This window comes from Myotis myotis, unplaced genomic scaffold (genome assembly GCF_014108235.1).
Source record: "Myotis myotis isolate mMyoMyo1 unplaced genomic scaffold, mMyoMyo1.p scaffold_m19_p_3, whole genome shotgun sequence".
Lineage (NCBI taxonomy): Eukaryota > Metazoa > Chordata > Mammalia > Chiroptera > Vespertilionidae > Myotis > Myotis myotis.
In genome coordinates, this window is record NW_023416335.1 from 198,295,043 (window position 1) to 198,320,726 (window position 25,684).

Consider the following 25,684-nt stretch of genomic DNA (forward strand, 5'->3'; position numbering starts at 1 on the left):
CAAAAGAAGAATATGGTGTCTTTGGGGAATAGTAAGTAAGCGTGTGTTTGGAGAGCGTGGGGTGTATAGGAAGTAATGGTGGGAAATGATGCTGGTAGATGGAAGTCTGATGGTAGGGGGACCTTGAATGCCAGGCTCAGGAGGTGCTGCAATTGGCCTTACCATTCCAGGCTTGTTAGCAAGGGAATGGCATGATTATATTTGCTGTGTTTTAGAAAGCAAATGTTGTTGGCAAGGGGAGGATTGAATCAGGGGTAAGTCTAGAAGCTACTGTAATAGTTGAGGAGCAAGAACAAGGCTCTGGATTGGTTGTAATCCCTAGTTATGTCTTGAAGAGAAATGTGGCAATGACACCGATGAGACTGAAGGACTAATTGGATATAGAGACACACCAACTGGATTTTGGATGTACGCATTAGTTTTCCATTTACATGTACGCGCGCACACACACACACACACACACACACGTACACACACGTACACACGTGTACTTGTGCTCCGTATTTTGGTTTCCCCAGACTCAGCTCCATTTCTGCCTGACTCTTCAAGCTGGCCATTGATTTATTTTTCTAGCCTCAAAAACAGAAGAAAATGTTATAGGTCTGTGTTCTTATTCTTTCTTTACGATTTGATCTTTGATGACCCCATAGGATTCTTCAGGTTGAGAAATGCTGAGAGCAAAGGAATTTTTGAAGACGTGGATGCTATGGCTCTATTTATGTGCTGCAGGTTATTTACCTTTTATGTATTTGGAACTGTTGCATAGACGAGAGCCCGCCTACTAAGCATTTTGGGGAAATTATTCTTAGCCAGTGACCTCTGGTGAGGAAAGAGTAACAGCGCATCCTGTGCCCTCTTCATTTTAGTCCTCCCACTGATTGCTGATGGAGAATGTACATGTCAGGTAAGGAACCACGGTGTCATGGTGATCTGGAAAAGAGGCGTGTCTTTCTGTTTTCTCTTCAGGCTCTTTACGGAAGGTAGAATCCAGTTTTGTTGTTGAAAGACTGAGCTTTAAAGAATCGTTGGCTTTCAGACTGTAGAAAGCTCAGTCAGCAAGAGGCTCTGAAGCACATTTTCTGAGAAAGCTATCTTTTTTTTCCTCTTAAACAAAGGGCAGGTATAGCCACATCATTCAGAGAACCTTGGAGTCTTAAAAGGCATTAAATCATGCTGCTGTAGAATGTTCGCCAGAGCCACTTGGCCATTCACATGGCCATCTAACAAGTAGCTATTGGAAACCCATTAGGTGTTCGGTACCAGTGCCCCACCAGTGAGCAAAGACAGCCCTCCAAACTGTCCCATGTTTAATCGACTTGGCTAAATATTTTGTACTTTACAGAGATTAATTGGTGTTTGTTGCTGTCTGAAACATGAGGTGTTTTCTGTCCTCTCTTGAGGAGGGAGGAGTGGAGGAGTCGCCAAACTTTAAAAATTAATTACATTTGAGTAAGTGACCGGAATGCCTACTTTCATTGACGGATTGTTATATAATTTAATTATTTAACCTATTAAGTAATTTATAATTCTGCAGTTTTATCACTTGCATGCTTCATTTTCACCCGATATATTCAAGGTATTGAATCTGTTCCGCAAACAGTATTAATCTCAATTACTTTGGGAGCTTGAAATCATATTCCCTTATTAAATATAGTCTTTGTTATGCTGGCCATGTTTTTGCAGGGTCAGAAACTGATGATGCTGATAAAAGCAAACATGGAGTTAAAAAACCCTTTTCATGTTTCAATTAGATTAAAAAAATGATTTGTGCATTTATATTTCCCAAATGGTTTTGATGATGAGAAAACACCTTATTAGGCTGAGTTGGAACATTGAGTCTAAGTCCAACCTCATGGTTTGGTTTTATCTGAGGGACATTAAAATAGTAGAACATTTTCTGTCTTGGCAAGCATCACAGTGCTGAAATTTTAGAAAAAATTTTTTTTTAATTTGGCCTTGAGACTATCTTGAAGGAAGGGCCTGCCACTCATCTCTGTACCCCTGACACATAGTGGGTGCCTTTTCAGTGTTTGCTCACTGCAGTTGCACTGAAGTGAACAATAGCACAGAATTTGAGGGTCAGGCTCCCAGGATTTCCTAGTTAATGTACATAGGACTGCCCTAACACCGCATCCTTTCCTCGTTGCAAAAATTTAATTTTATTACATTTATCTTTGATGCAGAACATTTGAATGGCCTCCTGGTGGGTCGCACTTGGGTGCTGAGTTAACTGTTCCCTGGGAGCCCCACCCTGGTTTTAAGCTGTTGTATCCAGGCTCCTCAGAGTGAGCTTGCCTCTGCGTAGACATCACAACCAAATGTCCAGATGATACTTCATCTTGGAGGTAAAAGCAGAGAACTAAAATGAAAAACTATATCAAGGAAGTCACCTGAAAAACAAACTCAGGGATATTTGTATTTTCCCATTAACTCTTTGCTAGCACAAGGGAATTAACCTTTCCTGCAAAGATAAAAAGGTGACCCAGGGCCTGGCTAGTGTTGCTAAGTGGTCAGAGCACTGGCCTGCATGCCCAGAGGGTCTCAGATTCAATTCCAGTCAAGGGAAGGTACCTGGATTGCAGACTCAATCCCAGACCCCGGTTGAGGCCCATATGGAAGGCAACCAATTGCTGTATCTCTCTTATATTCCGCCCCCTCCCCCCTTCCACAGTCTCTAAAAGTCAATGGGGAAAATATCCTCAGGTGAGGATTAACAAAACAAAACACACACACACACACACACACACACACACACACACACACACACACACACCCAGGTGACCCAAGAGCAATCTCTCCAAGTTAAAAAAAAAAAAAAAAAGTTCTGATGTTTTACTGTGGAGTCCAATTCGACTGGCATTTAACTTTAGAACTTGCTTCCCCAATTTAATCATCAGCGAACTCTAAGTAATTAATATAGGTACTGAGTGTATAGGTTTCATATTAAAATAGAATGGGGGGAAAGGCAAGTGGGAGGAGTGTAAAATTCCTCACTCATCCTTTAGTCCCCAGTGTGGGATTTCTCCCCTGCTGCTTCCCTTAGTCTAGCTCAGACTTTCCCAAACTTCAGTGGCACTGTGAATTATGCTACAGGGTTGTTTATTCAGAACCACATAGTCTGTGTCTGATGGGTGAGTTCAGAGACCTCAGAGGAAAATGTTAGCTATCTTTATAAACTCGTCCTGAACAGATTGCACAAGAAAATGAATGAACAGAGATGCAAATTTCTGGAGAGACCCTTAACCTTTCCTGTCTACATTTCTCACTTGTGACATAGGGAGGCCGGCCCCTGGTCATGTCATCCTGCGCTTTGGGCAAAGTGCCATTGCTGTCCTCGTCATGACCTCTCTGGGCACACGAGCGGGGCTGCCTGATCTGTGAGAGGCCGTCGCCATCATTTAGAGTGGGTTTCAGGTCGGCTTCTGATACAGGTGCTGTGGGCTGTGCAGGAAACTTCCCGAGTGGCTGGTGTAACTATGGGGCGTTGCTTCTTGGTTTTAATAACAAGCAGATCTTATCAGCAACTGGGTGGAAGGTAAATCGCCCATCTTTCTAAACTTCTGTGGAGGCAGGGGGCTGTTCTGCCTCTCAGAACCGGCTGTCATCGGCGGCTGCTCTTCTGTCACACTGACACGGCCCCCTGGCTGGGCTGATTGGTCGCTGGCAATAACTGATGTGGAATACTGATATTCTCGCTGGCGGTTCCTTCCACGCCAAAGAGGCTCCTCTTCTCGCCTTCCTGACCCCAGCCCGGTGCGCTGCTCAGCCTCCCCAGACCTTGCCGCCCCTGCACCCCGGGGGAGGACCAGTCCTGGGCGTGATGCTCTGAGGCTGCTGAAATCCGCCAGGCTGCTTTCACTCCGGCTCGCTCTCGGGAGAGTCCTGCTCCAGACTTCTCAGGGTTTTTACAGCACGGACAACTGTATGCGGGCCCCTGGGGAGGCTGCAAAGGACTCCTGTGTGGTGGTTTTATCGCCTTTCATCACTTTGCTGGCCGCATCCCCAGCCCTGCCTGGAGCTTGATGGTGGATTTCTTTTCTTGCCTGAGAACCGAGGAAGGATCCCTCTCCTTCTGTTGACTCTTTCTATTTTTATGGTAAGTGCTTGCCTTGAAGGAGCTGGTCTGCGGCAGTGAAGGGAACGCTCTCGCTGTCTCTCTCGCTGGCTCCCTCTTCCCAGCTCAGCTTGGTGACCTTCTCTCTGCGGTCCCCCTGTTTACATGCATCCATGTCAGGGGAGCTCCCTAAAATGCCAGGAGTCATTTGTCCGGATTGCCTGCCTCTTGATTTTTATCCTTTGCCAGAAACCCCAGCTCCTGGGCTGTGATGGAAACATAAGCACTTCTCTCTCTTTGTCCTTGAAGCGGCAGCTGGGGAAATGTGCTCAGGATGGTGAATTGCAGCAGTGTGCAGGGGATCTGTGCAGGGGGCACTGGCACATTTGGGCAAGATGAATTCTTGGCATCTGGAGGGGCACTCTCTGGGAATCTGGAAGGCGTGGGGCTGATCCACCCATGGAGCAAACTCTTCCATCTTTCCGGGTGCAGGCGAGCACATGCATGAGTGATGTCGGAGTCCGCTGCGGGCAGTGGTGCTTTTGCACACCTGCCGGTGGGTCCTGGATGGCCCTGGGTCCTGTGGCTTTAACAACTTGGGCAATAACATTGGCGGCGGGAGGAATCCTGCACTGGCTCACGGGGGTAGACTGCATGACCTCATCGCTTCTTTCCCTTTGGAGTCTCAGGGTGCCTGTTCTGCAAACCATATTTTGCATCCTGTTCGGAGGGTGGTGTGTCAGCGACGATGGGAACCTTTTTGAGTTGACAACATAGTTTCATCCTCCCGCTGGGAGGTAACATGCTGTGAGGCTGTGAGAACGGTTAGACTTTTCTAAGAGAAAATAAGCAGGTTCCCAAGGAAGAACATGCGTGTTGCAGTGTCCACGGGCAGATTGCTTACCCCAGGGCATTCCCCTTGGAAGAGGGCTCGGATGGGTCACCTGGTCTTCCGAGGCTTGCTGCAGAGGGTGCCACAACTTCAAGCCCAAAGGAAGCCAAGAACATTTTGGTATAGTTCTCACCTTGTGGAGCCTGTGATTGAAGGGGTCTCTCTTCACAGGGACATTTTCTTCTTCCTCTTTTAATTTTTTTTTTAACTTTTGGTAGCAGGTGTGTTGAAGTATTTTGGTCAGTGCAGCATCCCAGAGAATAAACGTCACAGTTGTAATTCGGCTTCGTCCTTTCCTAGTCTTGGGCTAGAGATGGGTCAGCTTCTCTGATTTCTAATTCTGGTCCATTTCACTCTCAGGAAGCTTCCCATTCCCCGCAATTCAGGCTGTGGTTTATAGGATACTGTGCTCATACATGTGATTTGGGGGGTGGGGGATGGGTCATAAAGGAGGAAAAAACTGTGGAATGAAGTTGCTGGTCTCTCCCCCTGTTGCCTGGGAGTTTGGAATGTAAAGTTCCTTAATGTCCTGCTCATTCTCACCACTTTTGTTTCCACCATCCGTGTGGATTTTTCTTAGAATAGTGGTGATGACATATGCTTTTCCCTGGGTCCTGAGTAACAACGTTTGGTGTTTTAATTTTGGTGGAGGGTTCTTTGCGTATATGGAAGCATGGGTATACATATCTGCAAATTCTTGCCCTTTATTTAAATGATAGTCCAGTTGCAGAGTAAAACCACAGTGAGTTCACAGCAACAGCAACAAATTTAGATCCTTGCAGACTGCAATCTCTGAATCCTTAAACAATGTTTCAGTTACTTTCAGCATTGTTGAGATGAGCTGTCTTCAAATCCACTCTTTCCTACCTGGATTAGGGTTCCCTGCAAGATAGTGCTTTGACTGGCAGACTGCTCCTTTGATGATTCTTTAATGCTTAGTTGTTTGCTTTCGTCCTTAATAGTTGTTTTCTTACTTTGCTTAAATTTTTTTGGTCCCGTTGCAAGGATTTTTATCAGGTGCTTGGCAACTCAGCTTGAAGTATTCATCAGCTTGGGTGTCATGGAATTAGACACTTATTTCACACTGCGGGCAATTTCAGATGTGACTAGGAAAGACTTCATTTTGATTAGTAGCAACTTTAGCTGCGAGATTAATTCCTAGACTTGTTTTATTTTGCTGAACAATGTTTATCTCTGCAATCAGAACTGCATATATATATATATGCAGAGACACTAATGTACTGTTTACTTGTGACTATTATGTGTTTATATTTTTAATAGTTGCAGCATGCTCACTTAGAGACTAGAAGAAACATTTCTGGGATACTGAGGAATTGCTTAGCATTCTCTATCCTCTAGCTAACTTTTTTTTTTTCCTGGTAGGGATTTTCCCACCCCCCATACCCCTCCTCCATATAACACCTTTGGGAATTTCTTTGAATCTGGAGAGCCATTCTTCAGCCTTTCCTTGTCTCAGGGCATAGTGTCCTGTTAATTTCTTTGCAGGGTCTCCAGCGGCAGCATAGAAAACTACTGCAGGAAAAATGCACAAAAGCAGAGCCTCTTGGTGTGATGAAGTCACTGCAACATTTTATTTGCGCGTGCTGATTTAGCTGCTGTGTCTTGCAACTGATTTTGCCTGCAACCCTAGCAAATCAAAGTTATTTGAAACGGCTCTAGAATCGCCTCGATTGGTTGCCGAGGCAATTATTCACTTTGCACATTTCTTAATGACAGCTATCATTGAAACAGTGTTCTTACTCTGTTTCTTTTTGGTGTTGTTTTTCATTTGAAACCGGCAGCTTATATTGTGAGTCACTGCTTTCCATTTTTATTTTCTTTCTTTCTGCTTTCTTCCTTTCCCACTTTTGCTTTATATATGTTTCTATACATGAACCTGCATATGTGTACACATATAAACTCAGTCAGTGAAAATTGGCGGTTAACAAAGAGGTGGCTACAGCTTCTCTTTTCGTAACCAAACTCCAGTGTTCAACCTGTAATCACGTAACTGAAAGAAGAAATCGCTCCCATTAATATAAATATAACCTCATGCTTCTGCAGACATTCTTGTCATTGAAACTGTTTCCCATAGCTGATTGCCAGGACCAGAAATAGAATCAGTTTTGCATTTTAATTAATGACACCCTGCATCTGTCTAGGTTGGACTGCCCTTAAATCCTTACATGTTTACTATCTAAAAGGTCTTTGTGTTAAGAGGAAGAGTCTATGGGTGATACCAAGTAAAATCATTTGATTATGTGATATAACCTTTCTCTGGGAATTGAATGAACAGTATCATTAAGGATGTTGGCTGAATTTTTCTGTTGCTTTTCCCAATGCAATTAAATCCATATATTCCCTTTATTCTCCACAAGCCCCCTTTTTTTTTTTTTTTCCCACTGAGTGAAATGAGTAATGCACAACTCCCACATAACGCTGCTCAGAGGGAGGACCATGCTTTAACAGAGATTCAAAACCACTTCTGACACCAGCTATGGGGATCTGCTTTGGAAGGAACTTGCTATTGCAATTGGCAACTCAGACAGATTGCGTAACAACGGAGAAATGCTCAGGAGCCCTGTGGAATGCTGCATTCCGATCCGTGCTTCCTTACTGAATTCGTTTAGGACTACGGTCATTAGATCAGCTTTGCAGAAACAAATCGTGTCCTCAGTAGTATAACAACCTAACCAGGCTGTCATAAATGTTTGTGTCGCAAGTTCTGTCTCACGGGTGGTGGAGGGAGATGGCAGAAGTTTGGAGGAGACCCAAATCACAGCCCCAAAGTAGTGCAAGATGAAAGGGGAATATTCTTCCCTATAGTTCGCATTTAATTCTCCAGAAATACCATGGGCTCTTAAGTCTGAAGAGCTAAGAGACTGGTAAAAAACACATAGTGACAGGTTTTGAGGGCCTTTTCTCTAATAGAAATCCTTGACCCTTAATTAGGCACCTCCTTAAGTGACCTTCCGGCTTATGGAGCCCAATAGCCATTCTCACAGAAAGCAGACATATTGTAATACAGCAGGAATTCACTTATATTTTCCCAGTTGGTCTCCCACTGGGGACCTCCTGTGAGTGTCAGAGAGGGAATGAATGTCTGGAGATCATGAGAGACCCCGGCCAGTCACAACAGGATGACTTCAGGCTCCCAGGTTCTAGTCCAGCTCTAGCTGCTAACTGGCTGTAAGACTCAGACTCATGTTTTCTACATTGGGCTGGGGCCAGATGATCTCAGAGGGCTCCCCCACCCAGTACAAATTGTGAACTGTTATTGTACCTCTGATAGTGACTAGGTAGATGGTAATTTCTAAAGCAGCGGACTCATCCTGAAAGGGACGGGCTATACCTTCCCTTGACCCTACAAAGCCCACAGAACTACGGCAGTGACATGCGTATCAAAGTGTGGCAACGGTGAACCTTCGTGGACAGGGCTCATGTGTATATGGTGATCAGCTGCTGACCCTGGGACGTCTTGAAACGTCTCTCCTTACCATCCAAAGGGACCCTGAGGTCACCTGCCCTCTTCCTTTCGAGACAGGGAAGCTGGGGCCCAGGGAAGTTACGTGCCTTCCTCAGGGTAGGAGACCTGGTTAGCACCTGTGCAGGACAGTTCAGTGCAATGTCCATGGGTTTACTCAGACCCCTGTTTCATTCCTGGTGTGGGGATGAAACACAGCTGATACTTGCTGGGTCTTTCATTGCTCACAAACTGCCTTGTGGTATCTAACTCACTGGGGTCCATTATTTCTGGGTTCATTTCAGGCAGATTACGTGGCTGTACCAGTCAGAGTGAGTCACATCAAGCAAATATTTATGGTAATTTGTTCATGCTCGTGTGGAAGTGCATTTTTTATATTGAAATTCTGCTTTGCTTATGAACATTTCAAGAATTTTACACGAACACTATGCTTAAGTGTCCCCTTATGTTTCAATTACTTAGTTGATTATTTCTGTTTTGCAAAGAGGGGGTGATGCTTACGGATTCAGTCCTTCATCCATTCATTCACGTAATGCTAACTGAGCACCTATTGTGTTCACCCTAATGCCAGACAGTTGAAATCAGTGGTGAGACAGCCGGATGCAGCCACTGCTTTGAGGAAGTTCAGAATCTAGTTATGATTCACAGAGTTGATCATCTTTTGATGCTCAGCCAGTGATCGCTTACTGTTTCACATGGTTTCTCAAAAAAAAAAAAAAATCCAGTCAAAAAATAGTTCTTGCCCATGATTATTACACGGAGAAGTTCCTTTGATAAAAAGACACCTTTGCTGTCATCACGACACATATTATACAGTTTTCCAACACAATATTTTTAGCTTCTGATTTTGTTAAAAATAGAAATAGACTTAGAACAAAAGAGATTAATTAGCTAAGCTTGTTTGCTCTGTTGTTCTGACTTAAGAAATGACAATCCCATTCTTTGGCCAAACTTACCTGTTGCCTGGAATCATCAATTGATAGTCTGAATTGCATAGTGTCCATGGAACAAATTGCAGGTGAATAAGCATCAGGGGGTGAATAAGCATTACCCCCTCTGCAAAACAGAAATAAATAATCAACTAAATAGTCAAGCGTGAGGGAAGACTTAAGCATAGTGTTTATGAAATTCTTGAAATGTTCATAAGAAAAGCAGAATTCTATATAATAAAAGGCTAATATGCAAATTGTCCTCTCGGGAGTTCGACCAGGAGACTGGGAGTTCGATCGTTCTCTGTGATGTGTGCTGACCACCAGGGGGTGGCGTGGAACATGGTGGGTGGCCAGTGGTGGCAGGGCGCTGAGGGAGCAAGGGAAGGAGGAGGTGGGGAGGCTGGGAGGTGGGGAACCTGATGGGCCCTGATCGCTGGCCAGGCCTAGGGACCCTACCCGTGCACTGGGCCTCTAGTTTCAATATAAAAAATTGGCCATGCATACCAGGTCCATCGAAATGGACAACCCTTGCCTTCTTGTTCTGCAAGCCCCCTGGAGTGTTCCAGAAGAACCAGAACATTTGCAATGCTCAGAAATATGCAGCTCTCGCTTTCCTTACTGCCTTGCACATTCTCTTTCCTCTGCCTGGAATGTCTCTCCTGTTTCTTCAGACTAATTTCCAGGGAAAGTTCAGATATCATCTCCCATGGAAGCTTTTTGACACTTATCACCTTTGTGTGACTCTTATTGTACACAGCTGAACTAGGTTGACCACATCTGTCTCTTGCATTCCTTAGTACAAAGATTTCATAGGACTTAATAGACTATGCTGTAATTATTTGTCTACTTGGTTCTCTCCCAAATAGACATTTTGTTTCTTGAAGACGGGACTTTATTTTTATCTCTGTACTGCAAGGTCTAGTTCAGTGACTGCTATAACAGATACCCAATAATTGTTGAACATATAGATTAGGAATGACGATCTAAAACCAGTGGTGATGGTTTTATATTGGTGACTGTTGCTCTATGTAGAAAAGTTATTTTTCAGAGCAATGCGATTATATAAATTATAGTGAGAAGGATCAAGAGTTTGGCAGCCATTAGAAATTCTGAGCAAACCTCAGAAAATGTCTCTGCCTCCAAGTGAGTTCCAAAAAAGTAAACAGCAAGAATTTATTAAGTTTCTTCTATAAGCAAAGCATTGTGTTAGGTCCCCAGGTATGAAAGACTAAAAAATAAAAAAAGAGGTAGACTTCTAGTCAAGATGGCAGCGTAGGTAAATGTGGTACTCGCCTTCTCCCACAACCACATCAAAATTACAGCTAAACTAGAGAATAGCCATCATTCAGAACCACCTGAAATCTAGATGAATGGAAGTCCTACAGCAAGGGAATTAAAGAAGAAGCCACACTGAGACTGGTAGGAGAGGTGGAGACGTGAAATGGGGTGGTCCTACATCTCAGGATTCTAGTGCCAGGAAGAGAAGTCCCCAAAACTTCTGGCTGTGTAAACCAGCAGGAATTGTGACTGGGAGATGGAAGCTACTGGAGCCCCAGGCAGGTCCTCTTAAAGGGCCCATGCACTGACTTACCTGGACTTGCTCATCTGAGCTCCAGCACTGGGGTAACAGCTCGAAGGGCACCGGGGACATCGGGGGAGGAAAGAAATTATCTGGCATCAGGACAAGAGTGGCAGCTTTCTGCTAGCTATACAGAAATGCTGGCAGAAGCCATTGTTCCCTTTTTGAAACTCCTCTACCCTTCCACAGGGCTGACTGGCAGGCACCATATCTGAATCTCCATCAACTATTTGCCCTACCCTGGTGATTCCCTGAGATGCTGCCACACCCAACTTTTGGGCTCACCCAAGCTGTTTCCAGTGGCATTCCCATATGAATGGTCTATCTTGGCTCATTCTTTAGACTTTCCTTAAATCTCTCAAACAAACAGCATCTGGCCTCAGAATGCCTGGTACTTATTGATAAGTGGCCCCAGGCCTGGCACTAGCAACAACCACCTTGGTTCTCAGTTTGCCTCAGCAGGGTATCTCCAAGCCCAGCACAAGTAACAGCCATCTGCAGATCGCTTTGTAGCTAACCGGGCAGAACACAGGTGGCAGCTGACCTTGGTCTGCACCTCCTGGAAGGCCCCAGAGCCAGCGCACCTTGTGGACAGCTTCAGACCATGTCAAAGCACTCCTTAACCACCTCCACAAGCAACACACTCAAGAGGTGAACTCAGTGGGCACCAGAGCCCTGCTAAATAAAGTAAGTCCTGCTCTGTGGGGTAAGCCCCTGCGTAGCTGACCCTCCACAGTGGTCAATGACCATAGCCAGTCCTTGCAGTAGACTGGCTTGAGGGTGAATCCCTCCCATTGATGTGCCAATAGCAATCAAGGCTCTCAAATACAACAGGAGAATGTACACAGCCTAAATTGGGGGGGGGGGGAGGCATACCTGCAGTGCCCCAGCTCAGTGATGGGGAGGCTGAGTCACTGGATCCTACAGAATACCTACTACATAAGGCCAATCTACCAAGTCCCAGAGATGTAGCAACTATAACTAGTGCATTAAAACAATCACAGGGAGGCTGTCAAAACAAGGAGACAAAGAAACATGTTCCAAATGAAAGATCAGAAAAAGAACCAAGCAAAATGAAAATGAGCAACCTAATAGACGTAGAGTTCAAAACACTGGTTATAAGGATCAGTGCACTTAATGAGAACTTCAGTAGCATAAAAAATTATGTGAAAACTATAAAAAACAACCAGTCAGAAATGAAGAATAATTTACAGGGAATCAACAGTAGAGTAGATGAAGCTGAGAATCAAATCAGTGATTTGGAATATAAGGAAGCAAAAAGCACCCAATCAGAACAGCAAAATGAATTTAAAAAAATGAGGATAGTGTAAGGAACCTCTGGGACAACTTCAAGCATACCAATGTTTGCATCACGGGGATGCTTGAAGGAGAAAAGGGAGCAAGAAATGAAAACCTATTTGAAAAAAATAATGGCAGAAAACTTCCCTAACCTGGTGAAGGAAATAGACATACAAGTCCAAGAAGCGCAGAGTCCCAAACAAGATGAACCCAAAGAGGCCCACACCAAGACACATCATAATTAAAATGCAAAAGGTTAAAGACAAAGAGAGAATCTTAAAAGCAGCAAGAGAAAAGCAGTTAGTTACCCATAAGACTGTCAGTTGATTTCTCAACAGAAACTTTGCAGGCCAGAAAGGATTGGCAAGAAATCTTCCAAGTGATGAAAAGCAAGGACCTACAATCAAGATTACTCTACCCAGCAAAGCTATCATTTAGAATTGAAGATCATATAAAGAACTTCCCAGACAAGAAAATGCCAAAGGAGTTCACCAAACCAGTATTACATGAAATATTAAAGTCTTGAAAAAGAAAAAGAAAGGTAAAAATATGTATAATGGCAATAAGTGCATATCTATCAGTGATTTAATCTAAAAAAAATAAACAAGCAGAACAGAACATAGAGTTATAGATATAGAGAACATTTTGACAGTTGCCAGATGAGAGGGGGATTAGGAGATTGGCAAAAAAAGTGACGGGGTTAAGAACTACAACTTGGTTGTTACAGAATAGTCATGGGGATGTAAAGTACAGCATAAGGAATATAGTCAGTAGTATTCTAATAACTATGTATGGTGTTAGATGGGTACAGGATTTATCAGGATGATCACTATGTCTAATGACCGGGGATACACCTGAAACTAATATTATATTGTATGTCAACTCTAATTGAAAAACAAAAAAAATGATTTAAATTGAAAAAAAAAGTAACACCATAATTTCTGTCCTCCAAAAGGCCACAAATTAGTAAGGATTTGTTCCATGTGTCGATGACCTGGTTACAATGCAGACTGTTATAAATAGAGATTTTAGTAGGCTGTAGACTTACAGTAAGGCAGAGGGAAGAAAGGGCATTCTAGAAAGAGGAGCTGGCTAGAGATTTGATAATGTGTCAATAATGAGGTGGCTTTGGTGGGGCAGTTGGCAGAGTGGAGAGTGGGGCTGAGGGAAGGGGAATGGAAAATGCATAGGAAGGTGAGGAATCTTTGGCTAGGGAAGATGGGAGTAGTACAGGGGTGGGCAAACTTTTTGACTCGAGGGCCACAATGGGTTCTTAAACTGGACCGGAGGGCCGGAACAAAAGCATGGATGGAGTGTTTGTGTGAACTAATATAAATTCAAAGTAAACATCATTACATAAAAGGGTACGGTCTTTTTTTTTTTTTTAGTTTTATTCATTTCAAACGGGCCGGATCCGGCCCGCGGGCTGTAGTTTGCCCACCCCTGTAGTAGTATCTAAATGGCAGTCTGTTTCTGAAAGTTGGAAGATAATTAATATGGTCTAGAAAAAGCCAAATGGAAATTTGTTTGGAATCTCTCCTCAGGTTTAATTAAATCAAAAGGCTGTGTTCAGCAGGGAAGAAGGGCAGTTGCTCAGTACACACTGCATAGGCTTGCTTCTCAACCATCCCTTTTGCCCTTGAGGGTACGCTTTGACATTCAAAGGAAATGAAGCCAGGAAATCTAACCTAAATCAATCCGTTGGACTTAGAGAGAGATTGAGGTCACTGAAGTATCTGTTCATACACTGTCCAGAGTGTAAAAACCCCATGGCCCTTTGATGCTTTATTACTTATAACTTAGTTATGTTTCTTTTTCTTTGGCAATTAACTCATGCTATTTACAAGGAATACAATCATTTTATGAATCAGCTGGGATATGCATGCATAAGCTAGTTTCAAATAGAAGTGACTTAGGATTTTCTGTGTGTGATGATTAAGTTCATCCCTAAAGTATGATTTCTGGTGTGCCTCTTCGTTCCTTTGTTGTTGTTGTTGTTTTTTCTTTTTCTTTTTCTTTTTCTGAAAGAATCAGGTAACATATGTTTAGGGAGTGGCAAGTTAAGTTTTGTGCATCTCAGAATTGGATCTGATCAGATGACTCCTTATCCTGACAATAACCCAGAAGATTGGGGGGTGGCAAGGAGGATCTCAAGATATCCTGGACAGAGCATGAAAACAAATACATTTTGTTCATGGAGCAAGAGATAATGAGATAGAAGTGAATGCATGAATTCACTCGTTCATTTATCAAGTACTTGCCGAGTACTTACTCTGCTCCAGGCTCAGTTCTAGGCCCTGGAGATATGACAAAGTGAAAACAGTCAACATCTTGCCGGGAGGACAAGACAAGCACCTTAGCCTTTACAGAGCATGTCAGGTGGTGTAAGCATTATGGAGACAAAGAAAATGAAGACTGTCTTTGCTACTATTCTCTTCACAGTTGGGCTTTCTTTCCATTTTTTAAAAACTTATACATTATGTTAAAATTATCTTCTCTCCATTCACTGCCTTTAGCTCACTGTTGTTATATTTACTTTCTTTCTAGTCTGTCATAAACCACAGTCTTGAGGGTTTTCTCCCCTAGATAAGTTTAGCAGTTGAAACAATTGGGAGTACTTAGGAACAAGAATTATAAACAAGCTTTTAGTTCTTGAATTGATGGAAAGGAAAAGTACTGTGGACTTCAAGGCTCATGAGTATTTGTCTCAAGGGTAAAGCTGTCAGAATTTAGATGAAGAACGTGGGGAAGAAAAGGACCTGTTTCTTGCTTGAGTTTGAAGGGAGCAAGTTGGGGTGTTCTTCTGCAGCCTGGTAACTTGAGTGCAGGGAGCTCTGAGACAGCTCATTAGGAGAGGGAGGTGGAAGTGAACTAGAAAGTGAACACAAAAGCAATTTAGCAAGGTTTTTCAATTTGGGAAGAAAGGAGGGAAAGCCAGAGAGACATGTATATCAATAAGCAACATTTACCAAAACAGGTTCTGCCTAATGTGGAACATCTGGGTGAGTTGTATAATGGAAATGGTGCTTGGAAACAAAAAGCAGTATTTCTGGATTTCCCCAAATTCCCACTCTCTATTCGTTGTGATCTTTAACTCAGTATCAGAGTTTCATTCTGCTCCAAGCAAGCTTTTCACCCATTCGTTCTACCTTGCTTCTAAAAGAATTAGGACTTACAGGAAAGTATCTCCTGGTGGTGATGAGCCTGGGCTCTGGGGTAGACAGTCCAGTTCCCACCCTGCCTTTGCCGCTAACTCACCTTTGGACCTTGTGCAGGTTACTTAGTCACTACGTATATAATTGTCCCTGGTTATAAAAATGGGGATAACTAACAGCCTCTACCTCACTGGGTGTTGTTAAATGAGATGGCACAGAGAAAGTGCTTAGCTCAGTGCCTTCAAGAGGCTTACATTGCCCAACAATTGTTTAACTTGTTATTATCATTATTTGTCTCTCTGGTATTAGGAAGCAATTACACACAGATGTACTAGTATGTGTGTGCTTGCTTGCTTAGCAGAACTTTTCCTTAATAATTATGATCATCCTTTCTTCTTCATGTCTCTGATTAATGGTTTTATGATGAAGCTTTTTGGATGAATTTACAGTTTTTGTTACAGGTCATTTAAATGCTTGTTGTGATTTGGAATTCACTTGGATTGTAAGTCTGACTCAGTGATGTATGAACAGGGGAACTGAAGGACTACAGGCCACAGGGATCCATGGGAGGAGGGACCTACTAGACACAGTAAGTGACTTTCTGACAAGAAAAGAGAAAACTGAGCAAGATGGCAGCAAATATATATATATTTAAACAGAGAGGAAGGGACAGGGAGAGAGAGATAGAAACATCAGTAATGAGAGAGAATCATTGATTGGCTGCCTCCTAAATGTCCGCTCCTGGGGGTTGAGCTCGAAACCCGGGCATATGCCCTGACCAGAATTGAACATGACCTCCTGGTCCATAGGTCGATGCTCAACCATGGAGCCATGCTGGCCGGCTATTTTTATAAGTTTTTGATATTTGAGAGGTGTTAGGGATGGTTGCTCCTCAGGTGGTGCATTGTAGCTTGCAGTTTCCTGGAGAGAATAGCTGACAGGATGGGATTGGTATAGATAGGGGGAGGGTGACTAGGGAGAAGTGGCATATGCCAGTAAGTGTATAGGAAGGATTTCTAAATGTAGGATGGATGCCTGGGTCACAGGGCATGCGAGTTTAACATTTTGATAGCTCTTACCACATTGATAGAAGTGTGATAATTTACTCTCCCACCGGCAACGGAGAATGCCTGTGTCCTTCCTCACTGCTAAACCCGCTAGCATTCTGATATTTGCTGGTCTGCTAGGTGAAGAGTTTAATTTGAGCATCTTTTCATGTTTTCCCTTGTGTTGTCTTCTTCTGTGAGCAGTCTGTTTGTGCCTTTTGTGAACTCACTTGTAAAAGTTGAATGTTGGCCTTTTCGATTTTTGGGAGCTCTTCATATGTTAAAGAAATTAGCATTTCCTTATGATTTCCCCCAATATATTTCCCCCCTAATCTGTCATTTGTCTTTTGATATTATATGTGATATTCTGAGCATAAGAACTTTTTTTATTTTCATGTAGTTAAAGTTGTCTTTTGTAGTTTCTGGATTTGGGGTAATAATCAAAAAACCAACTCCGGGCACATAAAACTGGTTCTTTCACAATTTCTTTTTGTATTTTTCTGATTTTATTTTTGTCTGTGTCGTTAGTTCACACTTATTTTTGGTGTAGTAATGAAATCGAAATTCAATTTTATTTTCCCCCAATAACTACCCAGTTCCCTCCAAGCATTTCTTGAGCAATGTGTCTTTCCCTAGCCTGGGATGTGGTAATCCTTGAGAAAGATGATGTTTACTTAGATCAGGGTGAAGGTTGCCTGAAAGGGTAGCATCATCTATTAAATCCCCTTATGCAGTTAGAACTATTTTTGGAGAATCTGCTCTGTTTTGTTGACTGTCAGCTTGTTGGCTGGCTCCACACTGTTAACTTCCCTGGTTTTATGTGTTTTAGTATCTGGTATGGCTGGTCTTCTCTTGTTTTTTATTTTTTTTGTTCCAGGATTTTCTGGATCTTCTTACATGCTTATTTTTTTTGTATGAACTTTAGAAATTGTCTAGTTCTTTTCAAAAAACCATGTTTTAGGGAAAGGTTAAATTAAATTTATAAATTATCTTAGGAAGATTTTTTTTTAATGAAATTGTTCCAACCTGTCCCCAAACAGGATATATATACTATTTATTCAGATCTTCTTTTATGAATCTCAGTAGTCTTTTAAAATATTCTTTCTACACACACACACACACACACACACACACACACACACGTGTGTGTGTATAGTATTTTTTCTTTAAATTATTCAAAATGGTTTTATGGTAGTTCCTTGTCTAGTCTTCACACATTTCCAGGAGTATTGAGGGATGAGAAGAGAAAGGGAGCGTTCTTTAGGCACTATAGAATGAAAAAATTACCTGGGGAAAATATTGAAAATTTATACACGTAGATGGGATGGACTCATTTGTTTCTTTTATCGCTCCTTTAAAAGCCCATATTTTGAATTGCCCATCTAACTCTAAAAAACATTTGTTTTAAATTTGCTACTGAATTTAATGTCTTCATGTCCCCAAATTCAGAGCACCAGTTTCTCAGATCCTTCTTCAAATGTTCTGTATCATTGCCTTATTATTCATTTGTCTATAATTAACTCAGAGGCAATTAATGAGCACTTACTGTAGGCCAAGCGTGAGGAATATGAATACTAATAAGATATGGCCCCTTTCTTTAAGGGGTCTGCTGTTCACCGGGCAGCTGTCCTGAAAATAAGTAATTATAATAAAATAAGGTAATGTGCTTTCTTGAAAATATCTGCAAGGTGGAGGTGGAGCACAGAAGGGGAAGGCTTAAGGCTGTCCTGGGGCAGAGGAGTTGGCATCTGCCCTGAGACCATTCAGATGAGTTGCAAAGCAGGGGACGCTGCTCCAGACAGAGAAACGATCAAGTGCAAAGACACTGGGGGCATAAGTGAGCTGCACGTAATTTATTCTTTGGGGCGATGTTGGAGATGAAGCTTAGCCAGAAGGCTCAGGCCAGATCTCCAAAGGCTTAATATGACAGGGAAAGGAGGTTTTGCTGTATTCTGTAGGCACTGGACAAAATTTTGAGCAGGAGAAAGACAAGGTCAGATTGTAGATAACATCCCTCTGAGAGCCAAATGCAGTCCAAATTAGAAGGACTGGTGTATGCAATGAGGGATACTGGTGTGGAGATGATAATAGTGGGCCCCGGGAGAGATGATTTCTCATTAGGCATTAGGAATGACAAAGGGACCTTATGTAAGATTTACTCATTCAGTAATTACTTATTTCAATCCTCTGAAAGGCCAGGCTCTAGTCTAGGCCCCAGGATACAGCAGTTTATAAAATAAATATGCTCCCTGCTCCCAAAGAGATTACATTTAAGTAGGAGGAGATTTACAAAGAAGCTGATAAATAAACTGATGTCAGGCCATTGTAAGTGAAGCCGAATGAAGGGGAAAGTGAAGGTGGCATGAAGTATGCCAGCCAGGGCAGTCCTCTCAGCAACATGCTATTTGAGCAGAGCCCTGAGTAGGGGAGTGAGGGTGTGAGCCAGGGGATGCATGGGAAAAGATGCCCAAGCAAGGGAAACGGCCTGTGCAAAGGCCTGCCCTGAGAATAGATTGTGCTTGGCTTGATTACAGAATAGCAAGGAGGCCAGGAGCACTAGAGCAGAGTGACAGAGGAGGAGGCTGGGAGCTGGGGGTCATGGTAGGAATTCGAGTTTGCTCACAGTGAGGTGGGAAGCCAGTGCTTTGAGTACAGGAGATCCATGATTTGACTGGCAGCCTCGAAAGGATTTAATTTACTGCTGCATGGGGGACAGACTGTGTGGAGTCAGGGTGAAGGCACACCAGCTACGAGGCTGGTACAGAAATCAGGACACAGGTGGTGATGGGCCAAGGTGGTGGCATTGGAGGTCATGAGAGGTGGTAAGATATGCATCTGACTCCCACCTGGAGCTGAAAGGATGCAGGGAGATAAACCTAGGAAGTAAAATGGACACGTATAGATTAGATAACTGCTGCTAAGGAAATAGTGTCTTAAAGGGAGATGAAGAAACAAAATCTGGGGAGGGCCACTTCAGCGAGAGTAGTCAATGGGGTTAGAAGGGTGAGTGGGCCATCATGAACTCCTAAAGCAGTGGTTCTCAACCTTCTGGCCCTTTAAAAACAGTTCCTCGTGTTGTGATCCAACCATAAAATTATTTTCGTTGCTACTTCATAACTGTAATGTTGCTACTGTTATGAATTGTAATGTAAATATCTGATATGCAGGATGGTCTTAGGCAACCCCTGTGAAAGGGTCGTTCAACCGCCAAAAGGGTCGCGACCCACAGGTTGAGAACCACTGTCCTAAAGGGTTACCTTTTATGCATCTGTGTGTACTTGCAAACCACCCTGAAATGTATGAAATGGTTCCATAGAGAATTCTGGGAATTTCCTTACTCTGGGAAGCTGTGTAAAATAGGGTTAATTGAAAATATATCAATGGTATCTACTTTTTTGAGCAATAATATTGATACATTTAAATTTACTTTAAGCAATTTCACATCCTGAGAATTTTCAGCAAATAGTAATTAGGACCCTGTATAGGAAGTTGACAGCCCATTGGGATTGACATAGGATAGGAACAATGTGGGGACACAGAAAAGGACCCACAGATCATGGGGCTTGGGAGTGTGGGGAAAATGAATTAAATATGGCTGAAAATTATACATTGCCTAAAATTTTACTGAGTGCTTTAAGCTGAAAGAGTTCTTTCTAAAGCCTACGTACATTTTTTCCTTTAGCAAAAGGTATAAAATGTTCCGAAGAGTGGAGTCAAGGCTAGTTCCCTTATCTCTGAAAGTTATCTTTGAGTGATGCAGTGGCCTCTGTTTCAAATAGTAAGGGTGTTTCTGTAAAACATGTGGTGTCTTAGGTCACGAAACTGAAAATACACTCATGAAAGATTTTATGGATCCCTTTTGTCAGACCCTGACTTTTGAAGGATTTTAGGCTGCTTATAAGATTTTAGATTTCCCTTGCAAAATTGAGGAAGAAAATCATGCCACAAACTGCCCTAATCACTGGGGACTAGGTAAGTTTCCACAGTATGGGACAAGTAGAGATCAAAACTGGACAGGACTGGAGACTGTTCTCTTGGTCATACTGATGAAGTGATATTGTTTGACATGTTTTTTACCCAGTTAACTGTACTTATAGTAAATCAAGTACAGTCTTGATTGAATTAAAGAGTCCCTTAAATCACGGCAGTCAATTAAAAAATCCCTTTTCCTGTTATCCCCTTAGGTCGAATTAACTGGCCCCTGCTTTTATAAGATTATATAGACTTATGTCATAGTGTTAATGGTATACCATATATGTGTGTGAATGTATCCATATAGACATATATGCATATATAACTTCTCCTTCCCCCCCAGACTGTAGTAGTCCTTTTGAATCATGAACCATTCTTATTTTCCTTTTAGGTCTTTACATGTAGCTTAGTGTCTGGCACAAAGTAGGACCTCAGAAAATGGTTGTTGATCAAAACTTAGAAACATATTTTGTTTTTTGTTAATCCTCACCCAAGGATATTTTAAATTGCTGAGATAGATAGATAGATAGATAGATAGATAGATAGAGAGAAAACATTGATCAGTTGTCTCACATACTTCCCCTGACTGGGGATGGAACCCGCAACCCAGTTATGTGTTCTGACTGGGAATGGAACCTACAACCCTTTGGTGTACAGGATGATGCTCCCATTAGCTGAACCACCCAGACAGGGCTTCCTCTTGTCTTGTTGTTGTTCTGTTGATTAAATACTCCTGTACTCTGTTTAGTTTTTAATTTCGTTTGGAGACCCTGATGATTGTACCTTGTGTTCTGACTTGGTTTTATGTGACAGTCTATAGCATATTTATGACTCCAACCATTAAAAGAATAGGCAATATTTTCAAGAGAAATAGCGCTGTAGATGGTGATGGAAAGAGCATGAAACTATAGCATGAAGGTACATACATAGGTATTCATGTGTATATAACCTCATACCAGAGGAATTTAGGGTGCTGATACAAATACATAATATTTGGCAGAGTGAAAAGAGATTAAAAAAAAGCAAGGAAGAAAAGGGCGGAACAAAATGGAAGCAGGAATGCAATCAAATGCGTGTCCGAATGACCTAAGTGGAAGGTCCAGGGGCCACAGCTGTGGCTGTAAGCTTCCCATCAGCCTGAGGGAAGAGGAAACACTTGCAGGAACAAAGAGAAACCAGTTGCTCAGGATGATTGTAACCACTCTTGGCACCAACATCGGAGAAGTTCTCCCAGGAATCTCCATGAAGAGTACACAGCGTTTTGTTATGAAAATCATCAGATTTTACATGGCCGATCCTACACCAACACTTTTGTGTTGATAGCATTGCTTCAAAGCAGAATTCTGTAAAAGGCCCTTTCATAACTGTAAGGTTCTATTCCCTATTGATCCGATTTGGCCCAGCGACACGAAGAGTAGGTGTAGTACTTGTCCTTCAAGCACTGGGAATGGAACCTACAACCCTTTGTGTTTCTTCCCTGTGTGTTGTTTTTCTCAGCTGAGGTTTTGAGAATTATTTGTTGACATTGAACCTGAGGTGGCATTACTCCCAGATTCATAAAGCCTAGATTGCAGCTTTTCTTTGTGGCCAGTTGAGACTTGGTGCCTTAGCCAAATGTCAAATTAAAGCTGGGGTTGGCATCCTAGAGTGAGCTGAGTTGCTAACAAACACATTTGCCTGAAGAGCAGGCTGCCCTCCTTATTCCCAAGGGCAGCACTGGGGGAGCCAAGCAGTGGAGCCACAATTACACACGCACAGAAGATTCTGTAGCGCTCAGACAAATGCGTGGTCATCTCCAGGGCCTTGAAACAGGTATTCCTGGGATATATCCAAACACTTAGCAAAGTACAGGTTTTGAAGGCATCAGTTCCCAAACTCTCAATTATATATGCTCAGTTTTATCTCTCACCTCCCCATCACAATTACTCTTTCCCATTTTAGCAAAGAATGGAATCTCTTTTATCCTCCCCAAATATTACTGTAGTGTATTGTGCAGTGATATAAAGCCCACCGGGCCCTGAACAGAACAGCAATTTGAAATATTCTCCTGCCAAATAAGTATGGTAGTGTGTGAGCAATAACAGACATTCTAACATAAACATGTACTACATTGGGATAAAGTTCTGTGGGAAGTGGACTCAGTGTAAGAATTAAAGGGTAAAAAAGAAACCCTATAAATTTTCCAGCTGCTAAGGAAGAGCTTGAACTTGGTCAGTTATTTTAAAAATGGATAATGGTGTTTGTATTAGACAGGCTTCTCTAGAGAAACAGAACTAGTAACATGTTCACATACACACACGGGGCAGCGGGAGGGAGAGAGGTATTAAGAGATAAGGAACAACATAAACTGATGAACAAAAACAGATCCAGAGACAGAGAAGCATCGATCAGACTGTCAAACCTCAGAGGGAAAGTAGGGGACGGTCAGGGTAAGGGGGAGAGATCAGCTAAAGGACTTGTATGTATGCATATAAGCTTAACCAATGGACACAGACAACGGGGGGGTGAGGGCATGAGGGGGGGTTAGGGGGGTAGTGGGGGGATAAGGACACATATGTAATACCTTAATTAATAATGAAATTTAAAAAGATAAGGAATTGGCTCATTCGATTATGGAGGCAGAGAAGTCCCACATTTTGCAGTTGGCAAGCGGGAGACCCAGGAGAGCCACTGGTTTCCGTTCCAGTCCAAACGCTGGCAGCTGGAGACCCAAGAAGAGTCAATATTTCAGATGAGTCCAAGGGCAGGAAATGATCGATGTCCCAGCTCAAGGCAGTCTGGAAGGAGGAGTTCCCTCTTACTCAGCTTTTCGGTTCTATTCAGGTGTTCAGTTGACTGAATGAGGCCCACCCACATTAGGGAGGGCAGATCCCTTTACTCATTCAGGTGTCAGTCTCATCTAGAAACACCCTCCCAGACACACCCAGAGCAATGTTTGATCAAAGTCTGGGCACCTTATGGCCCAGATGGAACCATACAATTAACTACCCAGGTGGGACATTAAAATTCTGTTTGAAAATTTCACTATTTACATAAGCCAGAAATTATGTTCTTTGCAATCCTGTGTCAGTTTATGATGATTCCAACTTAACTTCATGGAGGAATACAAAATTCAGGAGGGAATGTATAGGTTTTTGTTTTGTTTCTTTAAGACATACAGGGGCAAAAGGGTTTGAAGACCACAAATCTACTTCATGGATGACCAGAATAATTTTAGCCTTATATTTGCTTTACGCAAAAGAAAAATCTCAAAGAGAGAAGGTTCGTCCTTTCTTTAAGCAAAGAATATGGTTTCAGAATATGTTGGAATACAACACTTCTCACTACTTCCTCCACCACTACCCAGACCAAAGCCATTGTCATCTCCTGACTATCATCTGCAGCAGCCTCCCTGCTTTGAACTTGGCTGTTACGCTGTATTCTCAACACAGAAGCTCAGAGTTACCTAGTTAAAACAGAAGTCATGTCATGTTATTTCTCTGCTAAAAATCCTATGTTGACTTCCCATGGATCTAAATAATGTCCTCGTTCAACTTGTACTATTTTCCCCCACACTCAGCTAGTTCACACTGCTCCAGTCCTTCAACTGTTACATGCACTTTCCAATCCCAGCTCTTGGCACTGTTATTACTTGTGCCAAAGAACACTCTTCTCTATTGTCTTCTTGGCTGATGCTTAGTTCCAACTCTTAGCCCAAATTCTCCATGGAGTCTTCCTTAACCACCCTACATGCGTTTGCACCACTTCCCACCTCTTGATATTCTCCGTCTCCTTTGCAGCTTAATTTTTCTCCATAGTATTTATCATCTTCCAACATACTGTATAATTTACTCACTTGTTTTAATATTATCTGGATTTTGGCCAAGAGGTATGTAGCGGTATCTGATCGCTTTAATTTGCATTTTCCTGGTAACATATGATGTGGAATGGACTTTCTTAATGTCACCAGAAACAGAGTTAGAAGCCCCTTTACTCTAAATGCTTAGGACGGATTTTTGGGGGGCAATGGAAAAAGAATTTTAAATGAGAAAATCATTAAAGCAGTATGATATTTGCATTTCTTGAACATTTTATTTTAAACAAAAACTTAAGCTGACTCGCTAATCTTTTGGCGTGGGGATAAGACCCATTCTTCAAATAAGAATCCATAAATTTGTGTTCTACATTATCTTTCTTGTATAAATCATGCCTGTAACTCATCACTTAGGCGGACTTAGACATCTGTGAAAACACCCTAAGTGCAGAATTCATTTCGTGTTTTATGATTTGCCTGATTACTACAGTTGCTGGTTCTATAGCAATTATTTCTGTATATGTGACTCAGCTTTATCAAGTGTTTCCAAAGCTTTCAACTTATTTTTTCAGAGAAATGCCAACTCTCTTTTTACACATTTCATTGTTTTGCTTGCTATTTAACTCAAATCACATAATTACAATATTAAGTACAAATGGCATAACATGGTTTGGGGACAAAGCACAACTAATTCATGAAAGCCATACAAATTAGATAAAGGGATCAGAAGTGGAGGAGTGTGCTAAAGATTAGTCAATTTTCTCAGTGAGATCTGGTGAGCTGTGGCACCTTCAGTCTCTGTTTTACGGAGAGACTAAAGATTGTTGGTTGACAATAAATTGATCTAATTGACAACATCTATAAATTATGGCCTTGTGGATTGTGATGAGATGATGATTCATTATTGGGGAACTGTGATAGAAAAATTTGTTTGCCTAGAATACAATAGCTTATCCACATTATTTTCTGGCTTCTCCCCCACAGAAGGCTGTGTCATACATAACGCAGGACTCAGAAGTTGTGATTATGCCTCATATGAAAAAACATAACTTTTACTTCGCAATCATGTGTAGGTTTGATAATAACATATGTAACATAAATATTTTGTACATCATTTATATGTGCAACAGTTAACCCTTTTATGAAGAAATGTATCCTTTGCAATATACTAATGAATAGTTTTTTGAAAACCCTTACCTCCTGGCCTCCTCTTAGTTCTCCAACCCAATCTTCGATCATTCCTTTCATCGTTTGAAAGATTGGATAACAAATTGTAGTTCCCACTATTTCATGGCTCCTTGCCTTTGCTTTTGCCATTATCTTTGTTGATATGTTCTTGTCACTTTTGATTGATTGATTGGCACTAATACGTCATCCTTCAAAACATGGCTACAGTTCAGCCTTCTTTAAGAAACTTTGCCACACCAGTTTGGGCTCATTGCCCTTGACTTTTGCTATCATGGTACCTTTTATGCAAT

General features: G+C 42.1%; 1 protein-coding gene across 1 annotated transcript in view; it reads left to right on the forward strand.

Moving 5' to 3' along the window:
• The first annotated feature begins 3,699 nt into the window (after positions 1-3,699).
• Positions 3,700-25,684, forward strand: part of ANO4 (anoctamin 4) — a 257,465-nt gene continuing 235,480 nt past the window's right edge. The window contains exon 1 of the mRNA XM_036301477.1: positions 3,700-4,096. The gene's annotated coding sequence lies outside the window, so the exon portion shown is untranslated. The remainder of the gene's footprint in view (positions 4,097-25,684) is intronic.